At 46.4% G+C, this 13,453-nt stretch overlaps 1 long non-coding RNA gene across 1 annotated transcript in view; it reads right to left on the bottom strand.

Moving 5' to 3' along the window:
* LOC138582313 (uncharacterized) overlaps window positions 1–8,328 on the bottom strand; it is a 50,801-nt gene extending 42,473 nt beyond the window's left edge. The window contains exon 1 of the long non-coding RNA XR_011305003.1: window positions 8,245–8,328. This is a non-coding gene — a long non-coding RNA (uncharacterized lncRNA). The remainder of the gene's footprint in view (window positions 1–8,244) is intronic.
* Between the last annotated feature and the right edge of the window lie 5,125 nt (window positions 8,329–13,453).

The following is a 13,453-nucleotide window of genomic DNA, read 5'->3' on the forward strand; positions in this document are numbered from 1 at the left end:
GATTGGAGATCCTCTGAGAACCACGAGTTGGAGTGGAAGGATTTTTTCTCTTTTTTGCTTTCTAGGGGGGCGACAGTGTTCACTGCCCTTGTGATGGAATCTTTGAATATTTCCGCGAGTATATTAGGGTCTGATGGGAAAAGGGGCTTTAGACAGGGCACGTTAAGTAGTGCGCTGATGTTGGCTGCTGTGAGTTTTTTGGAACTTCTAGCTAGGGTAGCCGTAGCTTTGGTGGGCACTCTACTGCTCTTGGTGCTGGGGATATCGAAGAGAATGAGATTATGATCTGTCCACGGGAGGCTGGTGTTGGCTGTGATTGCTATGTTGCAATTGTGGTCAGAGATCCAATCTATGGTGCGTCCTTTAGCGTGTGTAGGCGTTACGATTTTTTGAGAGAACCACAACCGTTTGCACCACCGATGGGAGGAGAGTACATGGGGCGGGGCTGGCCACAGCAGGGATTTTGAAGTAGGGGAGAATTCCAAAGTGGGCATAGCTTCAGCCACAGATGCATCACAACCAAGGGGGATTTCCAGGAGGTTTTGGGGATACGGGTAGCAGATGCAAAAAAAACAGCAGACTTTTTCTCGGGGGGTCTCTGAGGACAAGGGAGGGAACCACCACAGTGCTGGACCTGCGGGCAGCTAGGACACATTTTGAGAGCATGTCGATTTAGAGGGACACAACAGAATTGGGGAGAGCAGGGGCAGCCCCATTATAAAGGGGTACAAGAAGATTATTACGCACAGGGTCAACAGCAACAAGGGCAGATGCAAGGCACATATCAGCAGATGCCACAAGCACAAACACAAGCACCAGCACATTCACAGGTACAGATGCAGGTACCACAAATGGCAGCACCACTACAACAGTATTTATAAGCACGACAGATCAGGGGGAACACACAACAGCTCGCACAAATAAAGGATGATGACACATCAGAACACATGGACACAGTGGCGACAGTACCAGTTTGACGACTGGGAGGAGTAACCATGGTGGGGAACATCCCCTTTACAGGAAACAAATTATCTATATACCCCCAATAGGACAGCCCACAGACGGACTTGATGTGTCCCATCCTGTCGATCACACCCAACCCTACGGGGGAACCTCGAATGGGGTGGCGATAGGTGACAAAACATTTTCCTTTCTTGTTGACACTGGGGCGACTAGGTCATGCATCGGGGAAGGGACATTTGCGTTGTCAGGCGATGCCATGAACACTCAAGGATTCCCTGGGGCTCGAGAAGTTGTTCCTTTTACTGATAACATCTGACTATCTATAGGAGATCCCTACTTATCATTACCTTTGCTTTACTCTCGACAGACACCTGTCAAAATATTCGGACAAGACATCATGAGCAGACTAAACATGACTATCTCATTCACAGACAAAGGCATAGTGTGCTCAAAACCAGGCATACACATGTTGAATGTAAAACAGATCGTCCAGGCATATTGCGGACACACAGTACAGAGGGGGGGTGCCAGTGGACCCAGAGATCTTTCAATATGGGATGGACATCAACATTGCATGGATGCCAGGCATCACAGGGAAAGTGTGGCGAGTACCAAATGAGCATTTGTTCAGGCGAGAGACACCATTGGATGAGCCAGAAGGAACAATAGTGTCCATAGACATAGAGGTGGTATTGGCAAGAGAGGATTGGATTGCAGTGCATGCAATGGATGACACTGGGAGGGCATGGCAAGCAATGATTGCAGTTGCAGAAGGGTGCAGGCTGACAACAGTGACAGATGATGAATTATTTGGAGAAGAGAGACTGAAATTGGAGATGGTGTTCGAAATGCGTGTAACATTTTGGTTACAGATTCATTACCGAGAGGTGCCACAGAGAATGGTGATGGCGCTGGAGTCGCCGCCCTCATTTTGGGAGGAGGACATGGCCAGGGTACCGGACAGCTTATGGACTGCAAGTCCTTATGACGTAGGGTGCATAAAGAGCATAGGAGGAGTGATGATTAAACTGAAAGAAGGAGCAATATTGCCAAGAGTAAAACAGTATCCCCTAACCAAGGAAGCAGATGAGGGCATTTAAGAGTCAATCAACACCCTCATTGAGAGAGGCATTATGGTACCATTATAATCTCCATGCAACATGGCAGTGTACCCCATGCACAAGGTCAACAGGGGGTCATGGCATTTTATACAGGATTTAAGACCTCTTAACCACATTGTAGAAGCAGAGTATCCAGTAGCAGCAAACCCAGCGACAATTTTGTGTGGCATTCCAGCGGAAGCCACCTGTTTCACTGTCATTGTTTTAAAGAACGCATTATTTTCAGTGCCACTACACCCGGACTCACAAGATCTGACCAGCTTTATGTACCAAAACCAGACTTGGAAACATACTTGTTTGCCACAAGGGTACTGCAAGTCACCATCCCTCTTTAACTTAGTGATCCAGATGGATCTAAGCAACATACAGACGGAAAGCACAGTTTTGCAATATGTAGACAACATTTTGATTTGCAGCGAGTGTCACGCTCACCTGAATCTCCGCAGGAGCGATGGAGTTTGCCGACCTTGGCCCTGCCCTCTTCTCACCTGGAATACTGGGAGTTTATCCTGGAAGGAGAATGACGGGTTAGTGAGTCGTGCTACCCAAACCCAGGGAACCCCCTCTGCCCTCTGTGCGCTGCAATATAGTGTCTGGGGGCTCACCTCTTAGTTTGGGATGGTGGGCTCTCCGTCCTGCCTCTGCAGGGGTGCTACAGTGCGGGACCAGCAGGCTGTTGCGCTGACTTGGTGCTGGTTATGCTGGTTGCTGTGCTGGTTCGGCGATGTAAACTCCACCGTTTGTTTTGGATAGTGGAGTTCTGGAGCTCCCAAAGAGTGTCCCAAGGCCAGTTACCTCTCTGGAACCTTCGTACTGCGGGAATAGTAAATGTGCACATAAGGAGTCCTTTTCGGAATAAGGTAAGTGCTATATGTCCTTGAAATCCCAGTTGCTTCACTGGGCTAGCGCGTGTGAAAGAGTCCAGGTACATATTGTCTATGAAGGTCTTTGCCAACAAAGTGTCTTTAAGTCCTAACCTGCTTTTCCTTTGTTTTTCCTCTTTGCAGGTTGCCGGAGTCACACGGGGACGTAAAATCCGGATGAGCTTGCAGAGAAGATGAGCGAGAGTGACTTGTCGGTCCGCAAGTAGAAAAGGAGTAATGAAAACTCTGGAGGGGCGCTGAAAAAATGTGAGTAGAAAACCGCTTGTCAGTTTAGGTCTCTGTTCTTCTCTTTTCAGGAGAGGTGATTGCAGTGAAGAAGACTGATTTGCCGGTCACAAGGGCTGAAGAAAGCTGTAGAAGTTTCAGGAACCAGTTAAGCGTGTGCTCAAAACTACAGAAAGCACACGAAGCATGGGTTGCTCATTGGGCGTGGCTTTTATAGCAAGCCACGCCTGAAGACTAGAGTGTTCAACTTAGTTCCAGGTTGGCACAAAAAGGATCCATACTAGTGGAAACAGGAAGTCTTATGTTATTCTATGAGAGTAGGAAGTACCAGTGGATGAAATGGATATTAACCCTATCCTTGCTTGCCATGCTCTCACCCACAGTGCTCCTATCTGTTTTCCCCTCTTGCCATGAATTGAATATGAAGGTGACTTGGAAGTGCTAGCTATGCTAGCGCCCATGACAGCGAGACAGAAGACCAGTGCAGAGAGGACTCAGTGCACATGTTGACAGTGTTAGCTGACAAAGGGTACAAGGTGGAAAAGGCCAAATTACAGTATTGTCAGAATGAGGTGCTCTACATCGGACAGATGATCTCTAAGGACGGCTAACACATTGCCCCAAAGAGAGCAGAGACAATACGCATCACAACACAGCCCATGACAGTGAGGGAAATGCAACAGTATTGGAGAGCATGGGTCTTTGACTACAGCACATACACAAGGCCAATACTGAGTGCTCTGAAAGAGACACAGAAGGGAAAAAAGACACAGACATGGACCACAGACACAACAGAGGCCTTTGAGGAACTGAAGGAAGCTATAAGTACAGCTCCAGTGTTAGGGAACCCAGACTACAAAAAGGAGTTATTCTTGTTTTCACACACTGACGGTGTAGTGATGAAGGTGGATCTGACTCAGAAGACAAGCATGGGCCATAAGCCAATTGCTTATTACAGTGCAAAACTCGACCCAGTGATTAGAGGACATTATCCATGCAAACAATCATTGGCAGCTGCAGCCTTCACAGTGGAAAGGTCATCAGCAGTGACAATGGGGTGCACCACCACTCTTTACGTTGAGCACACCCTCTTTGCAATACTGCATAAGCCAAAGAGCACACTGACTACATAGAGAGCCTCAAGGTATGAAGTGATACTATCTAATGTAGGACTGAAGATAGTAAGATTGTAAACCCAGCACTATTTTTGGTAGATGTTCTCAAGGCAGGAGACTATGCACATGACTGCTCAAAGAAAATAGAGATGTTCAGTGAGACACGCAAGGTGGAGGAGGACGAACTTCAGTGGGGAGACGTGTTGTACATTGATGGTTCACTGACAATTGATCAAAAAGATGGAGTCAGATGTAATGGGACTGCAGTGGTAAGACTGAAAGAGGATGGGACAAATGAGGTGGTTGTGAGCGCATGGCTACCATCCCATTATTCAGCACAGGCAGTACAACTAGTGGCTCTCATATTAGCACTGCAACACAGCCTAGAGAAGTATGTGACTATTTATTCTGACTCAGCATACGTGACATCAACAGTACATTCAGGACTGGCGCGATGGCTCAGAAGGGGGTTCAGGAGAGCAGATGGGACACCAGTGCAGCATGCACAACTATTAGGCAAATTGATTGAAGTAATTGCATATCCAAAACAGGTGGCACTGGTGAAGTGTCAGGCCCACACAAAAGGGGAAGACCCTAACTCAAGAGGGAATGAAGCAGCAGATCATGAGGCAAAATGCAGAGCATATTTTGGAAAATATGGGAACTGGAGGAGAGACCAAAGGCCCATGGAGGGGTGAGGAACATGGTGATGAGGGAAGGTTACAATACACTACCAGAGACACAGATTATGGATTTGCAGGGAGCTGCACCCCAGGAGGAAAAGGAGTTATGGATAAAGAGAGGATGCTCCATGTCTCCAACAGATGCCCTATGGTGACAGAACAACTGAGGGAATGTGGTCATGCCACTGGCATTGCTGAAGACGGCATTAGCACAATTGTATTATCCAACACACACAGGGAAGGAGGTCATTGCTACACATATTGGAGAAACGTGGTTTTGGCCAAATTTGAATGAACATATTGCTGATTTCATTAGCAATTGCTTGACCTGCCAAAGGTTTACAGCAGGACATACTTTGAGAGTTTTGAGAGGAGCCATACCAAGACGTTTGGGCCCATTTCTGCATCTCCACGTGTACTACGTGGATATGATCCAAGTTTGTCAAGGATAATGCTACATGATAGTGGTTGTCTGCCCATTCTCAAGGTGGATAGAGGCTGGGCCCTGTTCACATGCTGACGCCCTGAGGGCAGTTACATTTCTGGTCAGGGAATTTTTCCCAAGATGGGTCATGTGTGAGGACAAGCAGTCCGACAACGGCCCTCACTTCGCCAATGAACTGTTTCAGCACATCACATCCTTGCTAGGCATCAAGCAAAAATTCGCCTGTGAGTACCACTTGCAAGAACATGGGGTGTGTGAATGCCTGAATGGACTCCTAAAGGAGTGCATAGCCAAAACTCAGCAGAGCACCAAGAAAAACTGCTTCATGTTTGCCATTGGCCTTGTTTGAATTACACAATGAGCCAGGGTCTGACCACCATTTAACATCCCACGAGATGGTGACCGGACGGCACATGCATCTTCCCCTGGCTCCTCCCACAAGGGCATTGAAAGATTGTGAGAACAGTGCAGATGTGTTAGGATAGGAAATGTTTGAGTATATTACTTCTCTGGTTTCAAGCGCTTCTTTTATATCTCGCCAGATACAGCGGATCGAGGGAGGGCCTGAAGACAACAAAGAGATTGACTGTGATGATGTGATGACACAACAACAAACAGTGAACAAAACATTTAGTGAATGTGGGGAACATTGTCCTCCTAAAAAATGTCATTCAGCGCTGGAATGCGCCTCGGTTCACCAGCCCTCATGTGGTTGAAGCCGTAGCGGACAAAGAGAGAGACTCGGAAAATCTGGTTGGAATCCTCTTCAGGACTTCAAGCCTTACAAAGCAGTGGCTTCACCTGGCAACAGAGTTTCTGTGACTGACAGGGTCAATGTTCAGGATCTTGATGAACTACAAGTGCATGCAGACCTCACCGAGTTAGGGAGACAAAGCCACCCTATGGTCCAACGATCCCAAGCAACAGAAGTGACCCCTGAAACATTGCACACATTGATGATTGAAACACTGTTTCTTATTTTTCCTTTCGCACAAGTAGGTTAATGCGAATGTTGTAAGAATTGTATAGGGTGTTGTCCTGATGTTACCTCCCATTCATCACCCTGAAACGTTTTCTTACCAGTTTGTGCACTATATAAGGAGACCCAGACGATTCAGAGCCTGATCCCCTGCTGTATACTATCTTGTCTTTGTAGAATATTTGGCCCAAACATACCCGCAACTTCAAAAGGGTGAATCCCCAGTGTTGGCCACATTGAGAGACCCCTCAGTAAGGAAGGTCTAGGAGGAGGCATTTGCCTTTGCTATCAGCGACTATTTTGTTCATGGAGCTTGAGGGTACTGAACAATACTAATATGCTAATGCCTTCGCGAATTTCAGGCGGGAGACTTTATCACCAGGCTGCAAGGATCAAGCAGCGTAAGTGGATATGAAAGAAAGAATAAATAACATTATTATCATGGTGTGTTTATTAATTCCCAGTGGCTTAATGGGAATTGTATTTTGGCAATTGCATGTGGCTATTAGCACTATCAATGTACCCTCTACTAACATTTCCCCAACCCAAGCAGGAGAAAAGGTCAGGTGGAAGAGAAGACACTGCTGATAAGGTAAGGAGGGATAAGCGCAGTGTTGACACAGACATGAAGGGAGTTGACATGTATCTCACTGACACGGCACGAGTATCCAACAACATGTGCTATAAGCATATGACCAAAGTAGGTAACAAAACCACGGGAAAGCTGTTATGTCTGCTCTTTAATCCTCTACACAATGAGTGCTTCTAGAATGTTCACAGCAACTGAAATACCTGCAGCAAGTGCACAGTGCCTGATGAATCTTGCGATGGTGCAAACGCAAGGAAGATTCCAAGGGAAGACAGTAACATTGAGGTGGATGTCCAAAGGGACCTTCCCATATGAAGATAATTACATAAATACATTAGACATGATGAACAATTACTGGCAGCTAAATGAAGGATTGCAGTACGTAACTGACGGACCAGAGAAAGGAGAGACAAAGACTATCACACTGAAGGAATTACCATGTCCATTGACAAAAGTAAAGGAGATAGGAGGAGAGCCTGGATGCTGGGAAAGACCACAGATATTAGTGTATGAACGAGTGCACACTAACGATGGATGGCAAGATGAAGTGGTGGGAATAATTTTTTTTTTTTTTTTGAGCTCACACAACATTTATTATTTGGCTAGTGAATCGTATTTTTTCTTTTGAACACATTTTTTGAAAGAATATTTTTTGTATTTTCTAATCAACTCTTTCTCTCTTTTGTCATGGTAGATTAATTACTCATGAACAGTGCATATAATAGTACATCAACATATAAATACAAACAACAGATTGGTGTACGGGTGCTTAATACACATAGCTGTTTTTTAACAAAAGATGACATACAGAACATTGAAATTAAGAGCTTTGTTTGTTCTAGAAAGTGCTAAATCACACTCTGTTCTCGAGACTTCTATAAGGTCAAAAAATGGCAGGCAGTAGGGCGACCTAACCATCAGTCTACGTCAAGAGATGAATCAAAAATTCTTAAAGGGGACTACTCTAGCACACGAAGTGTGGCATTCGCACACGTTTTGATTGGTTGGTGGAATGTCCTTCTTCTTGAGCCAAGACAAGGTCTCCCTATAGGGGGAACAAGTAAATGAACTAAATTAGTGGAGGGCTCTTTCTAAAATGCAGCTATGTGCCACAATATAAACACATGAAAAATAGCTGTGTTATGCTCTCATAGTGATTCGTCATGTAAATGAGACAGCATGGAATGCAGAGCCAAACTTATGGGGTCCGGTGGTTAGTAGTGCCATGAGGTCTGCCTACCTGAATTGAAGGGGGCCAGTCAGTCGTTCGGTGTTGTACGTCTTTGAATGGCGTATGCAGCGTCCTTAGCAACCTCGTGGTTCGGGATTCCAAAGTTTCCTGAGCTGTTTGTTTTATCCAATGCGCACGCGTAGGAGAGTAGTGTCTCTATGCGGCGCACATGCGGCTGGGATAGGCCGTCATGTTGCCCATGGCAACCCAAGTCCTTTGCTGATTCTGAGAGGGTTAGACACAGAGGAGCTTTGGGTACCAAGGCGTCTTTCTATCCGAAGCACGAAAACAGAAAGGCAGCAATTTATCGCCTATGGTAAAATAGATACATTTATTTAACATGGTAGCTAAGGGTGCTGATAGTCAGAAGGTGAAGACAAGTGCCTCTTGGTTGTGCTGGTAAAAGTGGCTCAAATGGTTAGTGTAGCCTTTAGACTGGTTGCTGAGCAAATTGATGGCTGCCACAGTTGCTAAAGGAGCTGGTAATAAAGGAAGGCAGTGCGTGGGTTTCTGTTGGCAAATAATGTTTGCAAGGAACATGCGGAGGAATAGCCGTGGCATGTAATATCACTACTGCAGGTCTCTGACAAAGTGTTGCAAATTGAATCTAAACGTTTTCTAAAGGTGTTGGCAATTAATGATGGCAAAGAAAGAAGGTAAAAAGAATTAAAAAAGGGGGGAAAGGGTGTATCTGGGAATATTAGCAATTTAGGAAATTAATGCTGGCACAACATGAGTGGTTGACACGATATCTGGGGCCTAGTGGGTGAGTATTCGGACAATAGTTGAATTTTTGGGTACTTTGGTTGCTCAGGTGGTAGGCAATAAAGGGATGTAGAACATGAATGCCTCATGAAGATACTGGTAGGTAATGTTAGCAGCTCATCCGAATGCAAAGATGTCTGCAATGATATCTGGGGCCTGATAGGTTTTTGCTGGGACAATATTGGTAATATGGGCACCATGATTATTCAGATAATAGGTCAATAAAGTAGTGCAGAAGATGGGCGCCTCATAGAGATGCTGTCAGGTCTCTAAAACAGGGTCAGCCTATAAGCTGGTTTGCAATGGTACGTTAATTGTAGGGTTCAAAAGATTTTTTTTTTTTAATTTTTAATTATTTTATTCAAACCAAACAACAATACAAACCAAACATGCAGTGCAATTTATAACAATTCAATTAAGCACATTCAAATTTAGACACTGCTCTCCCAGTCCCACCCCCCTTTATGAGCCTGCTTGTTCTTCGCATTCAATATCTGCTCCGTGTGGTAGGGTTTCGCTGCCCTCGGATCCTGTTGGATCCGATACCACTCCAAACATTTCAGCTATCAGTAATTTCCATGCCATGAGGAATCCCATTTCTTCATCCCCACTCGTGTTACTAGTGTCTTGCCACACCATTGTTTCAGCCTCCGCCCATTTCTGTAGGTCTTTCCACCAGACCTCTACTTGCGGCTTATGGCACTTCTTCCATCCCATAGCAATCCTTCGTTTTGCAAGTACATATGCCAAATCTTTCAATTTCCCAACATGTTTAAGTTTTCTCGATCTGGGATACCCTCCCAGCAAGCAGGCCCTGGCCGTGTCTATTACGAGCGTGACCCCCTTCCCCGCTAGCTTTTGTGCCACTTCGCCCCAGAAGCATTCAATTACCGGGCATGACCAAAACATGTGTATCATGTCGGCGTTCTCTGTGCTGCACTTAGGACACGCCTGGCGCCCAACGCCTGGGAACTTTGATATCCTCAGAGGGGACATGTATGCCCTGTGCATTATATATAGCTGTATTTGTTTGAACCTGGCATTCCTTGACACCTTCTTGTGATATCCCAAAGCACGTTCCCATATCCCATCTTCCATCGGGACTCCCATCTCAGTTTCCCATTCCAATCTCAAATGTACCAATTCCTTCCCAACCTTAGTCATTAACATCTCATACAATCTAGAGATCTCATGCCCACCCTCCGATATATCATATATTGCCCGAACAGTAGCATCCGGTCCCTCTGTCAAAATAGTTTCAGGCCACATACTTCGAATCTTCTGCACTATTCCATGATCTGTAACATATTGGCCTATATGTAATCCCTCTAGTGCCCCATGTCCTTCAAAATCCATAATAGTCCCATCTTGCCAAATGTCCCCCAACGTAACCAGTCCCACTGATTCCCAGTATGTCCTAATAATTACTCTCAGCTGCTTATCTCCCTTAGCCAGTGCAACCAACAGTATCTGCGGGGCACATGGAAAAGGGTCCCCCATCATCCGGCAAGCTCGACGCCACATATTCCACCCCAACAGCATCATTCCAGGGCGCTCTTTCATTTCTGACCCAACCAACCAGATCATTTCCCGCAAGTAAAAGGGAGTACAGTGCCGCCCAAACAACCTATGTTCAGGGGTCTCTTCATCAGAGAGCCACTTAGCCACATTTTGCAGTTGAGCCGCTACATAGTAAGCCTCAAAATTAGGCAGTTTAATACCACCTTTTTCGTAGAAGTTCTGCAACTTCCATAATGCCACTCTATTTCGGGTGCCATGCCACAAGAAGTCCCTGCACATACTGTTCAGCTTAACAAAAAACTTCTTAGGTATCATATATGGAATATTGCTAAAATAATGTAAAAGCCCAGGTAGAACCACCATCTTAAGCATGGCACTTCATCCCATCATTGCTAACGGCAACTCCTCCCAAAACCTCATGCATTTCCCAATTTTCCCAATGGCTATTTCGGTATTACACTTATGTTCCTCCTCTGCCGTGTGATACACGTCTATCCCAAGGTAGCGGAAGGAGCTCACTGCCCACGGTATCTGTAGCACCGGCAACCTTCCCACAGGGAGTCCTACATAGCCACCCAGCAGGAATATGCTAGATTTCTGGGGGTTCACTGCTATGCCGGACAGCCTGGCATACCTCTCCAACACCTCCAAAACATATTGGAGTTTTTCTTCCGGGTATTTCAGATATAGTAACAAATCATCTGCATACAAGGATATTAAGTGTCGTTCCCCTCCTACCTCAATACCTATCGGCTCATATTGTTGCCTGAGGTATGTTGCTAAGGGCTCCAGGGCTAAAATGTAAAGCATCGGGGACCAGGGGCACCCCTGCCTGGTACCTTTGCTAAACTGCCATCTCTCAGATATCACTGAACCTGTTCGGACTCTGGCCAACGGCTCACTGTATAGCATCTTAGCCCATATATATTATATAACATGGCCCTGCTCCATATCCTCGTAGGGCCGCGAACAACCATGGCCACTTAACTGAGTCAAACGCTTTAACTGCGTCTAATGACGCAATCGCCATTTCGCCTTCACTGCTGCACCCCCACTCGACCACTCGATGGAGTCTCCTATGGTTGTGAGTTATGTTCCTGCTCGGGACATAGCCCGTTTGATCTGGGTGAATTAATTTGCCAATTACTCTCCGCATTCTGTTTGCCAGGACAGCTGTCAGTATCTTACTGTCCTGGTTCAGCATCGACAAGGGCCTTTAGGAGCCACAACTGTGTCCTGGTTTATTGGGCTTGGAGAGCGGTATTATGATCGCTTCCCTGAGCGATTCCGGCAACCGTCCCACCTCAAACGCCTCATTAAGCATTTTTAGCATGGGGGGAGCACTTCCTCCCCATACACTTTATAAAATTCACTAGGGAACCCGTCTGCTCCTGGAGTTTTGCTAGTGGGTAACTGCATCACAACCTCTTTCAGTTCCTCCAAAGTAATCGGTGCATCCAGCTCTTCCCTCTCTTCGTCACTTATCTTGGGCAGGCCTATATCCTCTAGTGTATCATTTATCTCCTCTTGGCTGCCTCCCTCTCCATCCTCATACAGCACCTTGTAATATTCCGCAAATTCCCTATTAACACCTTCTTGGGTATCTACTGTCTCACCATCTTCTTTGGTTACAATCAGAATCGGGGATCTAGGGGTTTTGTAACGCTCACCTGGCTCCCATGGAGGCGCTGGTCTAGTCTGGGTTGCTGTGGCCTCTTCAAGCGTGATGCGCAGAACTCGGACTACCGATTGAACAGGACCCCCAAATCTTGCTTGTCTGGCCCGTAGGAATATCCTTCTGCAGATGAGAAAGGGGATTAACTGTCTGCAGAATAGTGTGCTTGCTCCCCCTTTTCCCCCTTCAGTCTTCTCTGACTTCCTCCAAAACCCCCGGTTTAAGCTCACCTTATGGTTTGGAAGGATGAACTCTCCATCCTGCTTCTGGTGCAGGGGCGCGCGTTCGTCCAGTTACTTCACTGGTTTTCAGAATGGCGCTGGCAAAATCCACTTGACTTTTAGGAGCGATACGCCGTAAGTATGAAGATTCAAAAGTTCAAGTGTGAGCCTCTTTTTATGTTGTCTTCCTGTGATCTGTCCTTTATTTCAGGTGCAGAACGAAGGCGATGCGTTGAGGGGTTAAATTGCCGATGGAAAAATCAGGTGAGTTAGTGATGAGGGCGACCCCTCTAAATGTCTTTATAATTCCCCAGTAATGTCTTTTGTCCTTTCCTCATAGGGGCCGGGGTGCAGTACCTGCCAACGAAGCGGCGCCGACGCAAAATGTTGAATGGTTCACTAAGAAAAGCCGGTAAGTATTATGGCTGAAAATTCGGCTTTCCTCCTGTGTTCCCTCTGCTCACCTTTTGTCTCTTCTTCTCTCCCCTAGGTGCAGAGATGTGGCGACCGGTGCTGACAGCCGCGATGGAGCCGGGAGATGTCTCGAGGACAGGTGAGTGAAGCGCGGCGCTGCAGCGAGCAACGCAATGCTTTTAAATGGAAGTCTTTCTTCAAGAATGCTGGCGTGAAGATTCCGGATGCAGGTAAGAAGTTTGAATAAGTTCTTGGTTTTCACCTTTCTCTTCTCTTCTTTCCTTATAGGTGTTCCAGGTTCGAGGCGGGCGTGGCTGGAGTCCAGGTGCAGGAGCAGACACGGTGAGCGTTCAGCTGCTGGGATGCAGAACAACGCGAAGCACGTGTGGGTGTGGGCGTGGCTTAAATAGCCTTGGAAGAAGTCGCAGGTAAGTATTCTTCCACAGCCCCACCCAAGTAACAAAATAGTCCCTTCAGTAAAATAGTCCCTCCTAAGCCTCATTTGGCTTGGGTCTTCATGCAGCATGGTCTGCATCAGGTGAGTATGCAGCATGGTCTGCATCAGGTAAGTGCACCAAACACTTTCGTTTATGAGCCTGATGCCTATGGCGCCAGGACTGAT

This window comes from Ambystoma mexicanum, chromosome 1p, assembly GCF_040938575.1.
Source record: "Ambystoma mexicanum isolate Mex_15411 chromosome 1p, UKY_AmexF1_1, whole genome shotgun sequence".
Classification (NCBI taxonomy): Eukaryota; Metazoa; Chordata; class Amphibia; order Caudata; family Ambystomatidae; genus Ambystoma; species Ambystoma mexicanum.